Genomic DNA, 22,710 nt, shown 5'->3' with positions numbered 1-22,710 from the left:
GTGAAATTGGTGCCCCGGTCGCTTAGGACTTCATTAGGGACACCAAATCGAGAAAACATTTCCACTAGAGCCTCAGCGACTCTCTCAGTCTCGACGCTCGGCAGCGCCACGGCCTCTGGGTATCGGGTTGCATAATCCATTAGGGTCAGGGTATACCGATTGCATTATTGGGAAGGGGGCTGGATTGGCCCCGCGATGTCGATGGCCACTCTTTTGAATGGAGTTTCGATGAGCGGCGTCTTTCCCAGCGGCACACGGGCTACTCTGCCCTTCGGGATTGTTCTTTGGCAAATGTCACAGGAGGCGACAAATCTTTATATGTCCGCGGTGATGCCCGGCCAGAAAAAATCCTCCAGAATCCGGTCCTTCATTTTTTGAGCGCCTAAATGCCCGGCCATTATTCCGTCCTGCGCCGTTTTCAACACCGCCTCGCGATGACACTTTGGGACAACCAGCTTACGCAACATCCGCCCAGTCTTCTCGGTGTAGCTTCGGTACAATATATCATCATCTTGCTTAAATTCAATTTTGCCTTCCGAATCTCTGCACGTCAGTTCCTTGCCAATTTGTGAGAAACACTGCTTGAGCGACTCGTCCTCTGCTTGCTCCTCTGCATAACTCCTCCCTATCGGCTCTACTGCGACGTCGGGGGTTTTGAGCGGTTGGAACTTCTTGGGTTGCTCCTTTGATTTTGCGCGTGTTATAACTGCTGTTCAAACTTCCTCCTCAGCGCGCTCGTTGCTTACTGGTTGTTCCACCACTCCCTTCGGGTCATCCGGGGCTCTTGCGCCTTCTATATTTCCTTGAATTAAATCGTAGAGAGGCTCCCCCATGCAAACCGCCGTGATAATCCCAGAAAAATACAGGGTGTCGATCTCAACCCGAGCTTCAGGCAGCATCTTAGGTGTTCCATCAACTAAGTAAACGGGCCTCTTCTCGCCTGTGAGCTGATCGTCGTGGATTAGCTCTCTTCTCACGATCGCGGTATTGCATCCGGTATCGCGTCATACCGAAATCCCCTTGCCCTCCAAAGTTCCGGCCACCACCGGCAGTGCCTCGACGAGAAACGTTGGTCGCGTCATCTTGACTGCGTTCACAACGGGAATTCTATATCTATTTTTGAGCTCCAGGTAGCCATCACGAATGCTGTCCTCATTTGCGCTCTTGGCGGGTGAGTACACGCACGATGTCTGTCGCCTATCATATACCGCTGAGCGGCACGCATCAGCCTTGTGGCCCCTTTGCCCACACTTGAAGCAAGTAAGGCTGCGATTGTTACTGGTATGGGTACGGCATTGTGATGCCTGATGCCCAATGCGGTTGCAAAGGTAACAGCGAGGCGCTGCTCGTTGATTGATTTTCCCTTCGTCAGTTTCAAGGCTCCTGGCATCGTCTCGGCGGTCTTTCTTTGACTTAGAGAGATTCAGGCTCCCTTGCGCTTCTAAAAACTGGTCAGCTAGATCCAGCATCTCTCCCAGCGACTTCACCTTCCTTTCCTTCAGGTAAAGCGCCATGTCCGAATTACACCCATGTAGGAACCTTTCCTTAATCAGGAGCTCTCTGAGTTCCTGAAACTCAATCTTGGTACCGGAAAGCTCGATCCAGCGGTCAAAATAGTGGCTGAGACGTGCTTAGAACTGAGCTGCTGTTTCGCCATCCGACGGTCTGCCAGAGTTGAATTTCTCCCGAAAGCCGTCCGCGGTGAACCGAAATCGCTTCAAAAGGGCGGTTTTGACCTTTGAATAATCTGCTGCATCACCCGGTGGCAACCGCCCGTAAACACTGAGTGCTTCCCCACTTAAACATGTAGCCAGCGCTGTAGACCATTGGCTCTCTGGCCACTTCTGACTGTTCGCAAGGCTTTGAAATCGTCTTATATACGCATCTAAATCATCCTTCCTGTAGTCAAACGGGATAAGGAGTTTACTAATATTCAGCTTCCATTCTCCTTTCTCCCGGCTACCTTCCTTTTCTATAGTCTCTTTCTTTAGTTTCTGACTCTCTATTTTCAAGCGCATAATCTGGTTCGTCAGCCTCCTTCGCGGCAGTGCGCTACTCCTCCACGGCCTGCCGGGCAAACGCCCGTTCTTCGCGCTGCTTATCCTCCACCCATTTTCTAAGCTCACTGCTCGCCATTCCCAGCCGGCCGCCCATCGCTATCAATCTTGCCAAATCCATGCTTCTCCCTCTGAGAACAATGAGATAACACAACTAGAAGCTCACCAAAAGAAAACCCCATTCACACACGACGCCTCTCTAATACCTCAAAACATTTCAAGACCTTAACAAGTCTCTCTCTCTCTGTTCACCACGTTTTCCTTGCATCAAACGTCCTGTAGCGGACGCCAGTTTTTTGTCACGGCTTCGGTGATCCCGCGAAGTTATCACCGAGTCATGACAATAGGGAGGTTGGCCGTTCGATGCCCGGCGTAGCCGGTAAGCAAACGTAGTGAATGAGATAGAGACGTGTTGGGAGGTAACAACAACAAAACAACGCTTATCACATAGATGCTAGGAATACTACAGCTTTGACAAAAGAATATTGAAAATTTTACAAAATAATTACAGCCGTCTTATGGAAAAACACACATTGCAATAGCAACACTAAATTAAGTTACACATTGGATTAAGAAATAGATTACAGAGATCACGGCGAGAGTTGGAAAGGAAGTTCAGAAAGCAAGCGAAGATACTGTCGACCGGGGAGCAAGGCGGCAGTCCATTCAGAAAGGCACAGGCTGGGCGACTTCAGGAATGCGGTGCAGCGGCTCGGAGTCCCGGGAGCACGTGTGGCGGCTTTCTCTCCGCGGAGCGCACTGAAGCTTGTCCCCATCCGACCCCTTCTTACAAGCTTCGGTCGGTAGCGGACGAAGCACCCGGTGTTCAAAAATAGCACACACCAAAAAATGCACCAAGTATTTTACACACACAAAAAAAGTCACGTAGGCCCCCTGAGCGCGCCGAGGGCGCGCAGATGACAGGGGCGGTAAGAATGCCAATCCTCAGATGCCTTCGGTCAAGAGCTGGCAGCCGGACAATCAGTCCAAACGCGACCCCGGCGGGCGCGTTTGAAACACTAATCCCTTCATAACCGGGGAGGTGAGTCAGCCCTGACTCCCTTGTAGCCATCCCAATCCCTTCATAACCGGGGAGGTGAGTCAGCCCTGACTCCCTTGTAGCCATCCCAAGCATCCCGTATGCTCCCGCACCTGAAGTGCGAAGGGGTTGCACCACTACCAGAAACTACCACCGAAATGGCGTGCACGTACATGAGTTCTTTCGTAGACACAGAGGCTGCATCGACATACATATTTGTAAAGAAACGCGGGCACATCAATTTTATATAAACATAAGTAAAAGCGATGCCGCCACTTCTGTGACAGTGGGCTTCCGTTCCTGCTTACGTGCGAAGTATGCCATGCTGCAGCTCACAAGCACAGCTTTTTCCAGGGCATTCCAGGCCACACAAAGGCCGTCTTAGTTTTAAATTTATCAAAGGCAGTGATCGCGTTGACCATCAGGAAATCTGAGGGTCATCTCCTCGCTTCATATAAGTGTACATACATGCACCTATAATGGAGCTTTTCTTACCAACCGCACTTCTGATTTTCAGTTCGAGCTGCATGCATCACCTCCTTACTCCCTCAGATTAGCCGGAACCCCGCAGGGCTCCATCCTCTCCCCTTTCCTTCTCCACGCGACCATTCTCACCCTTGCCCATAAGCTCACTGCAACACCATACCTCCCGCAAACCCTCTATGCCGATCTCTGCTTGCTGTCGGCCACCCAGAGAAGTGATGGTGACCGAGGGCACACTACAAACCGCTGCCACATTCACACCAGAGCACGACCGAATATAGAAATCTTCTCCTTACCTGAGAAGTCTGAGCTCCTCATCTTCCGTCCAATCAGCCAAAAGTCTCCCACCAAGCCCATAACCTTTGCTGTGGGCGATCGACCCATCAGGGAGATGGACACTCCGGCTCATCGCCTTCATATTGTCACCGATAAACGGTCGAAGCACTAAAAACCAGGTTTAATTAGACGTGCTAGGCATCTAAGACAGCAGGGAGCTTGAGCGAGGAAGACGACGAAAACCTCTAGCCCCTCGAGAGCGCAAGGCATGGCAAGTCCCATATAAAACAGTTCGGCCGCGGTATGGCGCCACTGGATTGATTGGTATTGTGGCATTACTCCCCCTCTCTGAAGGGCAACGACTCGGTGCCGCATTAATGAGAAGCACGAAGACAAGGGACGGTGCATGTGTCCGGCGGCTGGTGTGGACAGGCCTGAAGTGCTAGCGGGTGTGGTACGGCTTCATCCGTGATACATGGACGACTTCGGGGGTCGGCCGTCTAGAGGAGCGTCTAGAGTTCTTCCCTGGGGAAGAGCTTCATAGTTCACCTCACTGACTTGGCGGAGTACCTCGTAGGGGCCCAAAAATCGGAGTAGAAGCTTTCCGGAGCGCCCATGCATGCGTATTGGGTTCCAAACCCAGACTTTCTTGCCGGGCTGGTAACCAACAGCTCGGTGACGGAGGTTATAGCGGCGAGCGTCGAGGGCTTGCTGGTGCCGGATGCGCTGTCGGGCGAGTTGGCGGGCGGCCTCGGCGTGACGAACGAATTGGGCAGCACCCATAACAGATGAGGTACTACTAGTCGGGAGCAACATGACGTCCAGCATGGTTGTGGCTTCGCGACCATGCACTAAACGAAATGTAGTGAAGCGTGTCGTTTCTTGCAGAGCAGTGTTATAGGCAAATGTGACGTAAGGGAGTATGGCGTCCCAGTTGCGGTGGTCTGCGTCAACATACATGGAAATCATGTCGGCGATCGTCTTGTTGAGCCGTTCGGTGAGGCCGTTAGTTTGAGGGTGGTAAGCTTCGTCCTTGCGGTGACTGGTGCCGCTCAGGCGCATAACCTCCTGCGTAAGGGCCGAGGTGAACGCCGTTCCTTTGTCAGTTAAAATGATGGCGGGTGCATCGTGACGAAGCACAATATTTTGAACGAAAAAGTTCGCAATTTCGTCAGCGGTACCACTATGGAGAGCTTTAGTTTAACAGTACCGGCTGAGGTAGTCGGTGGCGACCACAATGTAGCGGTTACCCAGCGAGGACTCCGGAAATGGGTCGAGTAAGTCCATGCCGACTTGGTGGAAGGGGACTTGTGGCGGATTAATAGGCTGCAGTAGTCCGGCTGGCTTAGTCGGCGGCGTCTTGCCACGTTGGCACTGGCGACAAATTCTAACGTAACGCTGGACAATTGAAGCAACCCTGGGCTAGTAGTACTTTTTGCGTATCCGCGCCAAAGTGCGAGAAAACCCATGTGACCAGAAGATGGGTCATGTTGGCACGCCTGCAGAACTTCATCGCGCAAGGCCACAGGTACGACGAGCAGATGGCAGCTTCTGTCGGGTTGTAGTTTTTCTTATACAGAACGCCATCGCGCAAACAGATTGACGAGAGTCCACGTGAGAATTTTGGTGGGCCCTGACGCAGCGCTTCCTTTAAGATACTCAATGAGAGGCTGTAGTTCACTATCGTCCCTTTGGAGTTGAGTGAGGACGGACGTGGAAATGGCGCCGAGAAAAATAGAATCGTCGTTGGGATCAGCTCGGTTGTCCTCGATAGGAGCACGAGACAGACAGTCGGCATCACTGTGCTTCCTACTGGACTTATAAACGATAGTGACATCGAACTCTTGAAGGCGAAGGCTCCAGCGTGCAAACCCTCCCTAGGGATCTTTGAGGTTCGCCACCCAACACAGTGAGTGGTGGTCACTGACGACCCTGAAAGAGCGGCCATATAAGTACAGGCGAAATTTGGCCACTGCCCACACAACGGCCAGGCATTCTTTTTCAGTGGTGGAATAGTTTGCCTCAGATCGTGACAAGGTGCGGCTCGCGTATGCGATTACGCGTTAGAGACCATCCTGCCACTGCACAAGAACCGCACCGAGGCTGATGTTGCTGACGTCTGTGTGCAGTTCAGTGGCGGCTGACTCGTCGAAGTGTCCAAGGATGGGCGTACTTTGGAGACGAGTTCGGAGGTCTTCAAAAGACTTCTGTTGTTCCAGGCCACAGAAGAACGGTTCGGAATCTTTCGTGAGGCGGGTGAGGGGCTCAGCGATCAGGGAGAAGTTCTGCACATAACGCCGATAATAGGCGCAGAGACTCAGAGAGCGGCGCACGCTTCGCTTATCGGTGGGCACAGGAAAAGCAGCCACGGCGGCTGTCTTATTGGGGTCGGGGCTAACCACTTTAGCACTCACGATGTGGCCCAAAAACTTCAACTCTTAGAAAGCGAAGTGGCACTTGTCGGACTTCAGGGAAAGTCCGGCCGACCGAATTGCTTCGAACACAGCGCAGGCGTCTCACGTGCTCTTCAAACGTATCAGAGAAGATGACAACGTCATCCAAGTACACGAGACAGGACTGCCATTTCAGATCGGCAAGAACGGTATCCATCATCCGTTGGAAGGTTGCAGGAGCCGAGCACAGGCCGGAAGGGAGCACCCGGAATTCGTACAGAACGTCCAGTGTAACAAAGGCGATCTTTTCCCGGTCGCGTTCGTCCACCTCGATTTCTCAATAGCCGCTGCGTAAATCTAGCGATGAGAAGTACTCGACGTGGCGCAGCCGATCCAGGGAGTCATCAATGCGCGGCAGAGGATAAACATCTTTTTTGTGACATTGTTTAAACCTCGGTAATCAACGCAGAACCATAGGTTTCCATCTTTCTTTGCTACTAGAACAGGCGGCGCCCACGGGCTCGTCGATAGTTGTATCACGTCGTCCTGGAGCATTTCTTGGACTTGGCGGCGGATGGCATCACGCTTCTTTGAAGAAATCCGATAAGGCGGCTGACATAACGGCCGCTGGTTGGCGTCGACTATAATTCGGTGCTTAGCGAGCGGTGTCTGCCTAACCTTAGAGGTCGAGGCGAAGCAGTCACAGAAAGATTGGATAACGCTTTCAAGGCAGCGTTTCTGATTAGACGGGAGGTTCGGGTTCACGTCAATATTTATGGGTGTGGTCGGTGCCTCCACTGATGCCGAGGCTTTGGACAAAGCGTACTGTACCGCGAATTCGTCGAGTTCTTCGAAATACGCAATAACTGTTTTGCCAGGCAAACACTCAGGTTCAGAGCCAAAATTGGTTACCAAGAGCTCGGTTCGCCCACTGTTCAGCTCGACAATTCCGCGAGCAGCACAGATTTGCCGACCAAGGAGCAGTGACATGGTTTCAGCGATGCCACGAGTACCAGTGATGTTGTCGGAATCTACTGTAGCAAACATGCTAGCTCTTGATGGGATTAATACGTGGTCGTCAAAGACGCCTAACTTAGTCCCACGTGGCTCGGGATCGCCGTCAACAGGGGGTTGAGTAGAAAATGACACGACCAGCTCCTCAAGGTTGATGACAGCACCGTACTCCCGAAGGAAATCCAAACCAAGTATCATGTCTTTGGAGCACTCCGGTAGCACAGCAAAGCAACGAGGGAAAGTAGCACCGCGGATCTGGATTTGTGACGTGCAGACGCCAATTGGCGTAACCACATGGCCACCGGTGGTGCGGATCTGGGGTCCAGATCAAGGGTTCAGAACCTTTATGAGGGCCATAGCTGGCCGACTGCTCATTACAGAAAAGCCAGCGCCGGTATCCACAAGTGCGGTCACATCGCGATTATCATTGATTACTGGGATTTCGGCAGGCACCAGTCGGTCACAGCCCGTCGTTGTCATTGAGGTCGTCGGGTGAGGTCGTCGTCGGTCGGATCGTAGCCGCGAATCGTCGGGTGGAGGCTCTCGACTTGATCCAATAGCGGTGACCCTACCCCCGGGGGACGCCGTCTTCAGTTTTCCCGATGTGGGGACGCGCCTCTGAACTGGCTAGAAAAAGACGGGCGGCTTGGCGAAGAAAACCGCCTTGGGGATGGCGAACGGGACTGGCGTCGCCGCGAGGTCGTTGGCTGCACGTAATCGGAAAGATACTGCTCGATGTCCCGCGGCTGTTCTCCGTAGCGTGGTTGAGGTGCGTCAGGTGAAAACCCCCTTAAGCCCATTCTGCGGTAGGGGCAGTGGCGGAGGATGTGGCCGGGCTCCCCACAGTGGTAGCAGATCGACCTATTGTTTGGCGTACGCCAAACGCGCGCTTTGCTCATGGTGGACAGGGGCTCCTGCGGTACGACGGGTACAGCTGCAGTTGGGTACCGCAATGAAGGCACAGGAGTGACGGGAGAAAAGGCTTGACTCACTGGCCCAGGACGACTTTGTAGTGCTTGACTGTATGTCATCACATAGGGCGCTGGCTGCGGAGCTGGTGGCGACTGAACAGCACGCCGGACTTCATCTCGGACCACGTCCGGTATGGCAGCGACGCTGGCCTGTGGAGCTTCGAAGCGAAGTTTCTCTAGTTCTTCGCGTACCAGGCTCCTCACAAGCTCTCGAAGCTCCTCGGTGGGTAACGACGTTGGCGTGCAGTGGTGAGCGGCTGCTACACTAGCCTGACGGCTATAGTGCGCGCCCCGTTCTTGCAGAGAACGCTCCATGCTTGCTGCCTCCTTGGTAAAGTCGGCCACCGTTCTTGGCGGGTAACGTACCAGTCCGCCAAACCATTGCTCTTTGACGCGGCGCATTAGGTGGCGTACCTTCTTGTCCTCGGGCGTAGCAGGGTCGGCGCGATTGAAGAGTCGCGTCATGTCCTCGATGAACATGGCGACGCTCTCGTTCGGCTGCTGCGACCTCGATTACAAGGCGACTTCAGCCTTCTCCTTTCGTTCGCTGGTGCTGAACGTGGCTAAGAGCTCTCGGCAAAAGTCTCCCAGTTAGTGAAGGAAGCTTCGTGGCTCTCAAACCCCGTCTTGGCCGAGTCCTGTAGTGCGAAGTACACATTCCGGAATTTGCGCTCGCCGTCCCACTCGTTGAAACCCGCCACTCGGTCAAAGCTGGCCAACCAGTCTTCGACGTCCTCAAACCTCTCACCGTGGAATGATGGGGCGACCGAGCAGTGTGAAGGACGAACGGCGGCGCATTCCCGGAATGCTGACTTGTCTGGCTAGCCGTAGCAGACGTCATGGCCCTTGCTGGTCTTGCGAGTTGGCCGAACTCTGGTTGTAGGCCTCGCAGGCAGCGGCTCGCCTTGTGGACTGGTGTTGTAGCCACGCGTTGCGAACTGACGTCAAGAGTGTCCTCGAGGTCAGCGTACATGAATCGTACCCCGCACCTCCACCAAATATGTCACCGATAAACGGTCGAAGCACTCAAGACCACGTTTAATTTGACGTGCTAGGCGTCCAAGGCAGCAGGGAGCTCGAGCGAGGAAGACGACGAAAACCTCTAGCCCCTCGAGAGCGCTAGGCATGGCAAGTCCCAAATAAAACAGTTCGGCCGCGGTATGGCGCCACTGTATTGATTGAGACTGTGGCGATATCCAAATAATCGGGAGAAACAACCTTAAATATTGATACATGCCACTGTGGAAGAAGAAGCAAAAGCACCTGCATCCGTGTAGATAGAATGTTTCTCTCCTGCTCGCGCGCTCGGACCACTTAGGGACCGCCACAGTTTCACGTCTCGTCTCCGGAGGTTCTCCTTCGAATTGCCCGTAACATTTGGTGGAAGTGCTGGGTCGCTTTCCGACTACCGCACTTCCCGCAGCATCACAACGGACCTCAAACCTGTCCACCAGCCACCCAGCCGCCGTATACGCGGAGAGTCGCCTGAATTTGGGCCCCTTCCCCTGCCCAAAAGAACGACGCAGCCTCGACCACCGAGTCTAACTGACATGGCCACTGACACCGGTTCCCGGCGCCGACCAAGCCTAGTCCGGTGAGTCCAACTGCTATGGCCACTGATCCCCGGCTCCTGTCTCCGATCCTTTGCCACCCACCGTGAACACCGCCATCTTTTCACGGTGAGGTTTTCGAAGACGCTGAGGATTGGCTGGAGACTTTCAAGCGGGTCGCCCACTACAACGGCTGGAGCGATGGAGCGACGAGCGCAAGCTCCACAGCGTATATTTTGCTCTGGAAGAATCTGCCCGGACGTGGTTTGCAAACCACGAGACTACCCTTCCCACCTGGGCGACGTTTTGCCAGAATCTCCTGGCTACATTCCCCAAAGCTGACCGCCGGGATAAGGCTGAAGCTGCACTGCACTCCCGAAACCAGCGCACGAATGAGAGTGTGCGCGTGTACATTGAGGACATGGCCCGTCTATTCAAGCGTGCTGACCCCAACATGATGGAGGAGAAGAAGCTTCGCCATCTGATACAAGGGGTTAAGCAGGAGCTCTTCGCGACCACCGTGAAGACGACGCTCGAACAACGGGCCCGCCAGTACAATCGGGACATCAACAGCAATGTGCCCGAAACCTTTTCTTCGTGCCTAGGCGGCAGTACAGACACATTGCGCGAACTGATTCGGTCAGTTATCCGGGAGGAACTCCAACGGTTTCGTCTGCCCCAGGTTGCGCCTGGGTCCCTGGCAGCGCTGACAGAAGTCGACAGGTACGAAGTGCGGCAGGTTGTGCAGGCGCCTCCTGTTCCCGAGGCGACGCCCCAGTACGATGCCCGACCCACATATGCATCCGTTGTACGTCTGTCGGCTGGCTACGGTCCTGCTACTCCGACACCTGCCATGAGCAGCATTGGCACATGTCACGCAACCGCACCTGGCTCCGCTGTTCCCTCGACGTCTGCTGCCGGTAGCACCCCCCCCATATTATGCAACTGCCCCTGCTACAGCTAAGCCACGTCCTCGGAAGTCAGATTTGTGGCGAACACCGGACCGTAGGCCTCTGTGCTACCACTGTGGGGAGCTCGGTCATCTCTACCGAGCCTGTCCATACGGCCAAGTGGGTCTTCTCAGTTTCCGTCCTGACGCACCTTGTCCTCAGAACGGTGAACGACCGCCTGAGATTGCGGATTATCTCTGGGCGCGCCAGAACCACGTGTACTCTTGAAGGCGCAAGTCCCGTTCGCCTTCGCCTCTCCGCTATCGTGCGTCCAGCCCCGGCCGCCAGAGTAATTCCACTGGCCGTCGTTCGCCCAGTCCTCCTTGGGAAAACTAACACCAGCGACCTCTGCAGGCAAGGCCGCTGACGTCGAGATGTGTCAAGATCCTGCATCGCGGAACCATCGAGCCGACGATACCTGGACAGAGAGAGGCAGCGACAGTACCCGATACGCTGCATACGATTTGCAAGTGACAATTGATGGCACTGAGGATAGCACGCTGCTCGATACCGGTGCTGATTATTCCGTTATGAGCCTTGCCTTTGATAGAGACCTTGAAATGGTTCTGACATCGTGGACGGGGACACCCAGGCGCACCGATGGTGGCCACTTAATTTCCCCTCTTGGCAAGTGCACGGTTAGGGTTGGAATTTGCGGTTTCACGTATGTTGGTGAATTTGTCGTTCTCTCTGAGTGTTCCAGAGACTTGATTCTGGGGATCGACTTTTTGAAGGCGACCGGTGCTGTGATTGACTTTACGGACGCACGTGTCACGTTCTCAACCAAACAGGCCGTGGCCCGCTTTGACTCTCGAGATCATTGCAGCTACGCTCTGCGCATTGTCCAGAATGACGTCACGGTGCCGGCGCGGTGCAGTGTCCTGGTGCTCGTGCGGAACGACCTATTCCCGACTACGAGGGCCTGGCAGATGGCCATACTCCACTGCTGCTTGAGCGAGTTCTTGTTGCCCGAGGTCTCGTCCAACTACATGACAGCCGTACCAACGTCCTCCTGACCAACTTTTACAACGAATATCAGCACCTCGTCAGAGGCACGGCTATTGCCTTCCTTCACGACGTTGCTGAGGTCCCAGGTTTGTGCACCGTGGGAGGACCCACTCCAGAGAATGCTGGCCCACACCACGGTCTTCAGTCAGTCAAAAGAAATCCGCCCTTGCCATCTGTTCAGAAGGATCTTCTGTTGGACCGCTTGGCAGAATTTGGGGACGGTTTCGCTACGTGTTCGAAGGTCGGCCGCACTCCATTCGCCAAGCACCGTATCATCACTGATGCGACTACGCGACCCGTCTGCCAGCGCCCCTCCCGTTTATCGCCGATGGAGCGAGAAGCCAATCAAAATAAAGTTGCCGAAATGCTTGCGGATGATGTCATTCAGCCGTCCACCAGCCCATGGGCATCGCCCGTGGTTCTTGTCAAAAAAAGGACAACACTGCTTTTCTGTGTTGACTATCGAAAACTTAATAACGCGACCAAAAAGGACGTTTACCAATTGCCCAGGATATACGGCGCGCTCGACCGATTGCGGCACGCCCGATACTTCTCGTCCTTAGATCTTAAAAGTGGGTACTGGCAGATCGAAGTGGACGATAGAGACCGGGAGAAGACAGCTTTCGTGACGCCCGACGGCTTCTATGTGTTTAAGGTCCTCCCATTTTGTCAAAACTTTATCAAGTAAAAGCTGCGGTCCCGCCTCTCGTCCTCTGAGTTTCGGGCCACGATAACAGCATGAAGGAGCACCATCGCTGTTGCCTCATTCAGGACATTACCCTAAGCCGATTTCAATACAATCTCCCGAGCCTCAGAGTTAGAGATGAGATCTCCACTTCGGACTCGATGTTTCGTACCGCGTTTAAGACAGCCCTCCACCTACCCTTCAACAGTTCCACATTAAACTACTCCAGCTGGGTTTTCACAATACAGTTTCGGAGCTTGTGGAGGGCTCCCATAGACAGTTCCAGTATATCTGATTACCACAGGTTACCACCGGACGCCACATCCTGATCATTCTCGGCATTCACAGCCAGGCTAATACCCAACACTCTTCTCCATCTTAGGCCCTATCCACTGCAATTTCCATGCCAAATCTCCTTCTGAGAAACACCCATCCCTAACGCCAAGGGCCACGCCGCCGAGCCAGGACAAAGGTTCTCCACAAATATTGTATCTCCGAGGAGTATGCCGAGCATACCCTTCAATCCTTTTCTACTCTTTTTCTCCCCTCAGGTTCCTCCTCAGAAGTGGCTGAGGAGGCAGCAATCGCCCTTGCGATTGCCCACAGGGAAGCCAGTTATATTCTTAGAGATTGGAAATCTGCACTACTATATTTCATGCGCGGTCGAGTTCATCTCTCTGCTATTTGCATACCGACCTCGCCCAGTGCCAACCCCCTGTGTGTATCCCCTCTGGGTGCATGCGCACTTAGGAAATCCTGGGAATGAGGCCGCCGATAGCTTACCCGCTTAGCCCGAGCTCTGATACACCGGGCCCAGGCAGCCCACGCGTCGGAGTTCTCCAGGGAACGCATGCACACATTGAGTGAGCTGACTCAGGCTCACCGAGCCGAGAGACAGCTGTACCCGCCACCACACCACTCACTTCATAATTGCCACCGAACCCGATGGCGCGGCCTCAAGACGTGAACCCTCCCTTGCCCTTATACTTGGTCCCATTGCCATGAAACGCTCACCAACCCGTCCGGCACCCTCTGTAACCATCCCACCGTCACTCTCGACCACATTCTATTCCAATGCCCGGAGGATCCTTTCCCGCGGGGGCACAGAGCTTGGAGGGCCAGCTGGGAGGACTGGGAGACGCTGCTACGCTCTGAGGACCCGGTCCGGCAGACGACCACCACGGACCGGGACGATGTGATGGACTGCAGGAACAAGAACTTTAAGTGTGGTGGAGCTGTGCGGGGGCCCCAGGGCCTGTGTACACTTGTGTCACAAAAGTGTTTACCACCACCTACATTGGTGAAGCTATGTTGTGGTGAATAAGGATACAGGAAGAGGCTCTTTGCACGTCTTCGTTTCATTTCACGGTGGAAAAGATTTGGACGCAGCTCTGCAGAGGCTGCTTCCGATCGCCCCGAACAAGGAATGCTCCAACCGGATAGTACATACGAACGCATTCCGCCATTTTAATCGCATTTAACGTTTAATACTCGTTTTTGTTGCATTTATGTGCAGTATTTTTGTCGATCTTAATAGTGGCGAAACAGAAGTGCATTTTTATGACCTGCATTTATGTGCACCATTTTTGTTGCTTTTAACATTGGCGAAACAGAAGTAGTCAGAGTTTAGGGAGGCATTCTCGAATGTTACAAGAGAAAATGCTCGAAACAATGCCGACCGGCATGCAGTAGGTCTGCCTCTGCGCTTTCCCGGGGCATCGGTTTGTAAAAGAAGCAGGTTTCGCTGATTATTCTCTTATTTTTCGATAGCACTCGACCTGATTAATTTCCGAGAACATTTCCAGGTTCTCCATTCAAAGGCTTCCACCGTGAGTACGTTACGTTCGATCTTTCCTCAATTTTTGATATCTTCGTGCTGCACTTGCAGAATGCGCTAGCGTTGTTTTATTTTGACCATTCGTGTCGGGTTACACTTCAGTAGTGCTGAGAAGACTTCAGCGCCCAGGCATTATAGGACACGGGCATGAAATTAAATAGCGGCGGCAAAGCATGGCTCTCAGCTGGCCGATTGTTGTCAGAATTTTTTTATATACAGAGCGCCAATCTCAAACCAATCGCACATTGTACCGGCGTATCCGTCCCTTCTATAATATTGGCCCCGCTGTTCTAGCTGCTGGTTATGACAGGCCATATTTGCCTACGCATCTTTACCATTGATACTATGCTTGGCAAACAATAATATACACTCAAGATATTTGTGCTGGCTTGCCAATATTAGTTACATACTGGCTTCCGTTCGTCAACATTTTCTCCTCTGTTAGATTCGACTCCAAACACGCCGGATATCCTATTAAACATTGACATATGTTGACCTGTCCCTTGTGTGTGGGCTGCGAAGGTGTGCTATATTTCCGTACACAGTTTTGTTATATTTAGGCGAGATTGGAATTAAATACATATTTTTGTAAGTTGCTCAACAACATACTGTGATTTGGTCGGAGTGGAACATCAGATATGTAAGGACGCTTTGGTCAGCGCTTTTCCGTCGGTGAGGTTGGACTGCCAAAATCACATGCACCCCGATATGCGCTGGTCAACACTGTCCTGTCGGTAAGAATGGATGGCCAAACTGAAGCCTAGGGCTCGTGCACTTACTGTTAAAATTTTTACTTCGATTTTTTAAACAAGAAGTACGAAGCGACCGATGGTCGGTCTAACAGGAATGCCAGGGCATGAAATGTTTCCAAAACATTTAACACTTCTCTGCTTAAGTTACGCTTCTTAAATTGCGCTTTGCACTTCACACACAGACTTTGCTTTCACTTCTTCATGTCTCATTGCACTTTGCTGTTACTTATTGCGCACATGGCTGTTGCTCCTTGCTTCATCTGCTTTCCTTCTTTTCTGGACGCAGCTATCTCTTTTCCGGGATGTCGTTTCTTCATTTCGCCTTGTTATATGCGCCTTGAAAGAACGCCAGCCAAGATGACGGCACCAGACGTACGTCTGGCCTTTACTTCACTCTGCGCTGAAATCGCGTCTCTAGTACAGCTTAAGTTCTCACAGATCTCTCCAGAAATTGTAGGGAACAATGCTCCACGTGTTTGGGACGCAACACAAGTTTTGGCTCCGCGTCCACTTGCGCAGCTCTCATTTCTCCCCTCAGCATCCACGCGTCGCTTCGAGTCTCCGACAAGTTGGGGTCGCAGCTACGCTTCTCTCCTTTCCGCTATCTGCCCGACACTCTCATTGCCTCTTTGATTATTCACGTGCCTCTGGCTACCCGTGCGTTGCCAGAGCGCTGAGCCAGGCGCTCAATTTTCTCGGCCGCTCCGGACACTGCTGGTGGGTGCCAGATCGCGGTCATGTTTTCTGGCTGGGTAGTTGTGATCTGTCAGGAGGCAGCCAGAACCGCCAGGATGATTTTATGCCCGCAGCGTGCGGCCAACTAGCAGACGATGGAGAGATGGTATGATAGAGGGAAACGCGCGTGGGGGTCATTTTTATATGCACTGTAAGAAGCACAGTTCTTGATGCGATGTTTTGTTCGATCTCTAGGACGATGAGTCGCTTCTATCGACCACACCACGATGCATAACATCTGTGTCGCAACCAGTGACGCCTTTTGCGGTAGTTTACTTACTTGTTTTGCGTGCACATATGTCACTGTAATTCGATCGTCTGACTATTCGCACAAAATGCTTGATTCTTATTACGATCGCATAGTTTTGATTCACAGAATATCCAAAGTGTAAAGATCCGGAAACTGTAAGGAGACGGCAGCAATATAGTCCCGAAAGTATTTTCCATCGCAGTGAGTAGTCAGGAGTGGCATCCACGAGAGGCAGTCAGCGTCAGCGTGCTGGTGGCCACTTTTGTGTGACACTCCAAAGTTGAACTCCTGAATGCGTAATGACCACCAGGCCAACTGACCACAAGGGTCGCTCAGCTTCACAAGCAAGCAAAGAGGATGGTGGTGGGTGATGATTCTAAAGACAAGACCGCAAGGGTAGGAACAAAACTGCAGTACGCCGAAATAAACAGCGAGGCAGTCGTGCTCGGTCACGGTGTAATTTCCTTCTGACTTACTGAGGGTGCGGCTTGCGTAAGCGACAACGTGTTCACCGCCGGTGTGTCGTATTTAGCACAGAACCAACGCCAATGCTCTTGGCGTCAGTGTGGAGTTCAGAGTCAGCTGTCGAGCAGAACAGATGTAGTATGGGCCGGAAGATATTAAGAATCTTGGGTTGGCGAAACGCAGAATCACATTCGGCAGTCCTCTTCAAATAAATGTCTTTCTGCAAAATATACGCGAGAGGGTAGGCTGAGTAAACTTGGGGATGGAGCGCCTAAAGTAAGAGCAAATTCCCAAGAAGGTCCTGAGTTCTCTCAAAGACTTGGACTCGTTGACAGTGTTGAGAGCTTCAAAGTTCTAATGATTGGGCCTAACGCCATTCTTGACAACGAGATGACCAAGCCAGATTTGTCATTCCCCGAAGTGGAACCTATGAGGATTCAGCACAACGGCTTCTTTTTCACTGCACTAAAGGACAAAGGCTTAGCGGCTGTTATATTGAGCGAAGGTCCTCCGGAAAATAACATCAACCAGATAACACATAAACTTGCCACTTCAGTCCGCGCAAAAAAAGGATCCGTGAATATTTCAAAAGTGATAGGAGCATTAGACAGGCCGAATGGCATCACATTAATTTCATAAAACCCGTCTTGGGCAAGGAACGCCATCTGCCCTTTGTCTTTCGAATGCTTAAGGTTCCGTCAGTATCCGGATAGTAAATCAATACAGGAAAAATAGGAAGCTGACTGGAGGTAGTCAATGGAATCATCAACGCGCGGGAGCGGGTAAACATCCGTCTTTGGACAGCGTTAAGGGCCGTTGTACGATCGTTTCGGAGCGCCTTCCGCCTCGTCCGCTTCGCGAGCGGTCCGCCAGTTTTCGGCCGCCAGGCGGACGTGAGGCGGAAAGGTGTTGTACGATCACTTTGGCGCTTGCGAGCGAGGCGTATGGTCCCAGCATGCCGATTGGCGCGCCCGGCATATCCGTCTGTCCAATAGCCTTCTTCGGCTGATGGCAACCTAGCCGGCGCGAGCGCACCGCCAGCATCGCTCCGCGCGCCGAAACGGGCTCCCGCATCCCAAGGGACAGATCGGTATGCGCCCGACTACCTTCTCCCTTGCCTCCTTTCCTGCCCCCCTCTCCAAACCCTGATATCCCTGCACACTGCGCTCCCCCCCTCCCCTTCCCTACCTACTTCCCGTACGAGCGCCCCCCCCCCCCAAATAATAACCTCTTTTCGTGGTCACGTGGTACTTGTTTCCGTTCCTCGGCGACCTGCACCTAGGCCTAGTAGGCTGCGCTTCGGCATCGCCATGGTGTGCGTGTTGAAGCTCGAAATAAACACTTCGTGACACTGCCATTTCATTGCACAGGTCTTGCGTCGGTTTGCAGAGCCGCAGCAGGAATTACAAACGCTTGCAAAGACCACTCGAAATAAACACTTCGTGACACCGCCACTGCACAGGTCTTGCATCGGTTTGAAGAGGCGCTCTGTCAACTCCGTCAGCGTAAATGATTGCAGAATTCAACTAGTGGAACTATCGCTCGCCACTGCTGAACGCGGCGAAGTTTACAGTCGCTCTGAACACTGGTAATATCAAGATGTGCCCAATATAATACGCTTCGCGACATCGCTGCCACTGCCCAGGCCGCGCTCCCCAGTTCAGTCGACGGATGGCCATCTTGCCCCGGCAGGGCAGAACCGAGGAGGAGGGCGGAGGGGCTCGAGAGGTCACTGACCTCACGGGAAAAACAGCCAATAGCTGCAATCCGGTCTTCGGCAGGATGCGCTCGTCCGCCAGAAAGTTGAAGTTGACCAACTTTCCATCCGTTCGCCGAACGAGGCGGATCCGCCAGGCCCGCTCGCGAAGCGGACGAGGCGGAAGGCGCTCCGAAACGATCGTACAACGGCCCTAAGGCGGCGGTAGTCAACTCATAAAAAATGGCAGTGACTTAGCTCAGCTATGCCAGGATATAAGTAGCGAAAGCAAGTGTGAAGCTCCCCGGTTGGCCTTGTTCACATATTCCACAACGTGCGAAGCACAGGTGTAAACGTCCAGTATGACCTCCAGGTCCATGTTTATTTTCAGCACCGAGGCTATCCGAGGATTGAAGGGGTCGCGTCGCTCTGACGCCTATTCTCTAGGCGAACGGCACGGTGCTGTTCCGTTTCTTGAGCCCGCTGAAGTCTCTTGGTCGTCTTCTATCGTTCATCACGGACCGTCTTCAGTGAAGCAGACTCGGGTTTCCCCTCCAGCTAATGTCGCTGCTGCTAGCGGTCGAGATATTGGACGTTAGCTGCGCTCGTCTCGCGGCGTCATATTCACGGCGTTTAGCCAGTCGTTGGGCGCGCTGTTCCTCTCTTTCCTGGGTGATTCGTTCGCTCTTCATCTCGTTCTGATGCCGATACCAGGCCTCCTTCTGCTTAGCACACTTTTCGCCGTCCATACTGCCGCCGCAGCTGTGGTTGCGGCGAACGCGAGCTCTCCTTTTCGATCCTCTTAGATGTTATGACTTATAAGGCAAAAAACAGCTGGCGAAGCGAGCGGAGGCGAGGGAAACGACGAGGAAAGCGGGGTGACGTCATACGAAACGGCGGCAAAGCGCGCGGTGTGAAGTCATGCCAGATGGCGCGGTGAGCACGCGGGGCCTAAAGTCACTGGAACGGAAAAAGTACCGCAACCATCGCCGGAGCTGCCATATTTGGTCCAGCGCCGCTGAAGCGACGGCCGCGCGCAGTCTCTATGCAGGCATGAACTGCACAAGCGTCACTACGTGACTGGAAATGCTGTGCACGCTCATCTCGGCCCATAAGAGCAAGTGCTACGTAATGCTCCGGACGATCTGTATGCCGGCGGCCGCGAGAAAGAAGCGAGCGGACCATTTATGGCGGGGAATGACCACGTCACCGCCGAGAACGAATCGGGAGCGCGCTCACTCCCGGTTCGTTCTCGGCGGTGACGTGGTCATTCCCCGCCATAAATGTTCCGCGCGCGCTGGCCCGCCGCCGCGGCGGCGAGAGAAAACGAATGCGGTACTTTTCCCGTTACAGTGACTAGCGGGGCCTAAAGTCACTGGAACGGGAAAAGTACCACATTTGTTTTCTCTCGCCGGCGGGTGAGCGTGCGCGCGCTCCCGATTCGTTCTCCGCGGTGACGTGGGCATTCCCCGCGATAAATGGTCCGCTCGCTCCTTTCTCGCGGCCGCCGCCACACAGATCGCGCGGAGCATTACGTAGCACTTGCTCTCATGGGCCGAGATAAGCGTGCACAGCATTTCCAGTCGCGTAGTGACACTTGTGCTGTTCATGCCTGCGTGGAGACTGCCCGCGGCCGTCGCTTCAGCGGCGCTGGACAAAATATGGCGGCTGGTTGCGGTACTTTTCCCGTTCCAGTGGCTTTAGCGGGGCCTAAAGTCAATGGAAAAAGAAAAGTACCGCAACCATCACCGAAGCCGCCAAACCTGTTCCAGCGCCGCTGAAGCGATGGCCGCGCGCAGTCTCTACGCAGGCATGAACTGCACAAGCACTTACGCGACTGGAAATGCTGTGCACGCTTATCTCGGCCCATAAGAGCAAGTGCTACGTAATGCTCCGCGGCCGCGAGGAAGAAGCGAGCGGAAGAAGCGCGGAGAACGAATAGGGAGCGCGCGCGCTGGCCCGCCGGCGCGGTGGCGAGAGAAAACGAATGCGGTACTTTTCCCGTTACAGTGACTATAGCGGTGCCCGCCCAGCTGCGGCGGTTGCTAGGCAACGGCTCAAGGCATGTCCTTGTGCCTCCTCAGAGCACCGGCAAAGAGAAATCGCAAGTTGCCCGCCAGTAAAACTTTCGCTTTAATAACCCTGTGACATCTTTCATTTTTCTAGGATCACAGGGGCGGCCCTTGCGCTTGATTCCTGGATAATTTCTTGTTGCAACACGCAATGGACGTCTTCATCAAATGTATTACGTTCCGAGGCCGAGACGCGGTATGGTTTCTGATGAATATGTGTGCCCATCAGGTATGGACCATTAGGTGGGTTAGGTAAGCTGTAATCGGCTATTGTTGATCTCCAGCGAAGGCGAACACGTCCACGTGCTTCGGAAGGACTTCCATCAAGATAAAATATCCGACCGTCTTTGGCAGATAGAGTTTATTGATCATGGCCCGGAATTGAGAGTCGCTCAGGTCGCACCATCAAGTTCGACGAGCAACACTCTCACTGAGCGCGGCAACAGGCACAGAAATGTGTTCATTAAAGCTGCCGAGTTTGCAACCACACGGTAATACGGCAGATATGTTAGACAGGTTAACAGTCCAAGGCATGGCACGGCCCTCGTTCACACGAACGACTCTACGGGGGACCAGCACGTTTTTCGTCGGGCAGGCAAGGGAAGCAGGTTCCACACAGGATGTCGCAGGAAGCACAGTCAGCGCTCGAGGAGTCGACTGGGACGAAGATGGCAGACATCGCTACAACGACGGTACCATAAGAGACATAATGCGCTTTGAGCTCTCGGGGCGAGCCTTCTAATGAGGGGCGACTGAAGACTAGGGCTTAATGAAATTCGGTGTATGCGGAAGTCAAGGGTGGCGCCGCAATGTTGTAAAACGTCAACACGCAGGATAATTCGTGCGTAGAGCGAGGAATAACTATGAATTCAGTTCTTAGCACATGGCGAGTGATCGCCACATTTACTTAGCAATAACGAAGCGGAACCAATGAATTGCACCCTACACCACGAAATATGACAGCACTATCTCAACCGAGAATTATTTCAAGGCCGAGGCAGTTTTGAAATCTAAACTTACCACAGACACTGTTGCACTATTACCTGTTAAGGGCAAAGCGCAAACACCGTCCATTGACATTTCTAGGTGGGCAGAGGAATTGGCACTGTCGATGACGACCGCACCTCCACCGGTCCTACTCGCTAGTTTCCCGGTGACAGTAAAGAACGGCGCGGAGAAGGCGATGGGCGGGAGCAGTGAGCGGGGAGAGTCAGGCTCCGGTCAGAGGCAGGAGAGTCGTTAGGAGTGGTGCGTGGCGGTACAAGCCCTGAGGAGATGTGCATGTCAGGTCACGAACGTCTGCATTGTAACTAGGCGGACGGTTCGGCTATTGGCGCTGGTAGCGTGAAGGCTGGCCCCGGAGGCGGCTGAACTTGAATACGTGTCCGAGCATACGGCAGCGGTAATACACTGGTGGGTGCGAGTACGCTTGGGATAATAGTCGTTGTAGACAGGTTCGAAGCGGCCATAAAGTTTAGTCCCTGGTGGCGTTGCGGGCGAGGTGGTGCGACGTAGTAGGAATGTGTAACCAGAGCAGGGTCGCGGGAGTCGTTGCGAGGTTCGCGGGGAGGGCTGTAATGGTATAACTCCAAAGAGAGTAGTGATGTACCGGAGCTGCCTGCAGGGAAGAGCTGTCATACGGGACTTAAACGCGGCGCACAAGAACTTGATGCCGAAAGAGTTCATCACGATCTATTTGCCAAATCTCGTCGAATAATTTGCAGGCTCATGAGAATCCACGCTGCCACTAAACACAATCAACCCAGAAAAGCGTAAAATGGCTTGTGCTCTAGTGGCCTCTATAATCGAGGATCGAAATACACCGTTGGATTTCGTGTAGATTTCCACACCAAAAAATACGGTGCGCTTGCGGTTAGCAAGAGTAGCAGATTTGGTGTAAATTGTAACATAAAAAAATACCGAGCACTTGCGATTTGCAATGAGAGCAGGTTTGGTGTCGATTTACGCCCAAAAAATGCGGAGCACTTGCGGTTAGCAGTGGGAGGTTTCAATTGTGGCGATACGCTGAGCAGTGGCTGCGGCGTCGTGTGTATGCAGGCGCCAAGGTTTCGCAGCGCCGGCATGCAGGAGAAGGTGATGATAGCGGTCCGTTTTTCAATATGACGATTTCGCTCTTTCTTACAACGCTACTAGAACTGCTAAAGATATAGGCGCAACTCTGCTAGTTCGTTATATCACACCAATTAGCTTAGAATGCGCTTTGTAATGAAGAACAAAGCCCACTAGAACTCAAAGGTGAGACATACCAACTAGCACCGTTCCGCAGTATTACTGTAAGGAAGAGGGAAAAAACGCTTGGTAGAAAAGTGGATCAGACCGCTTTCTTCACCTCCTTCTCCTGGATGCCTGTGTGGCAAGATCGCGACGCCATGCATACACACGACGTCGCAGCGTATCGACGCCCTCCGCGGAAACACAACAAAACCAGCGACGGCGGCGGAAAAGAAACATCTTTG

General features: G+C 53.2%; 1 long non-coding RNA gene and 1 pseudogene across 1 annotated transcript in view; both read right to left on the bottom strand.

Annotated features, from left to right (window-relative positions):
• LOC144097561 (uncharacterized) overlaps positions 1-22,710 on the bottom strand; it is a 447,599-nt gene that overhangs the window by 109,538 nt on the left and 315,351 nt on the right. The window lies entirely within an intron of this gene.
• On the bottom strand, positions 714-2,018 carry LOC144096881 (uncharacterized; annotated as a pseudogene).

This window comes from Amblyomma americanum, chromosome 7, assembly GCF_052857255.1.
Source record: "Amblyomma americanum isolate KBUSLIRL-KWMA chromosome 7, ASM5285725v1, whole genome shotgun sequence".
NCBI lineage: Eukaryota > Metazoa > Arthropoda > Arachnida > Ixodida > Ixodidae > Amblyomma > Amblyomma americanum.
Note: the sequence above shows the minus strand (reverse complement) of the source record. Positions and strands in the feature narration are given on the sequence as shown.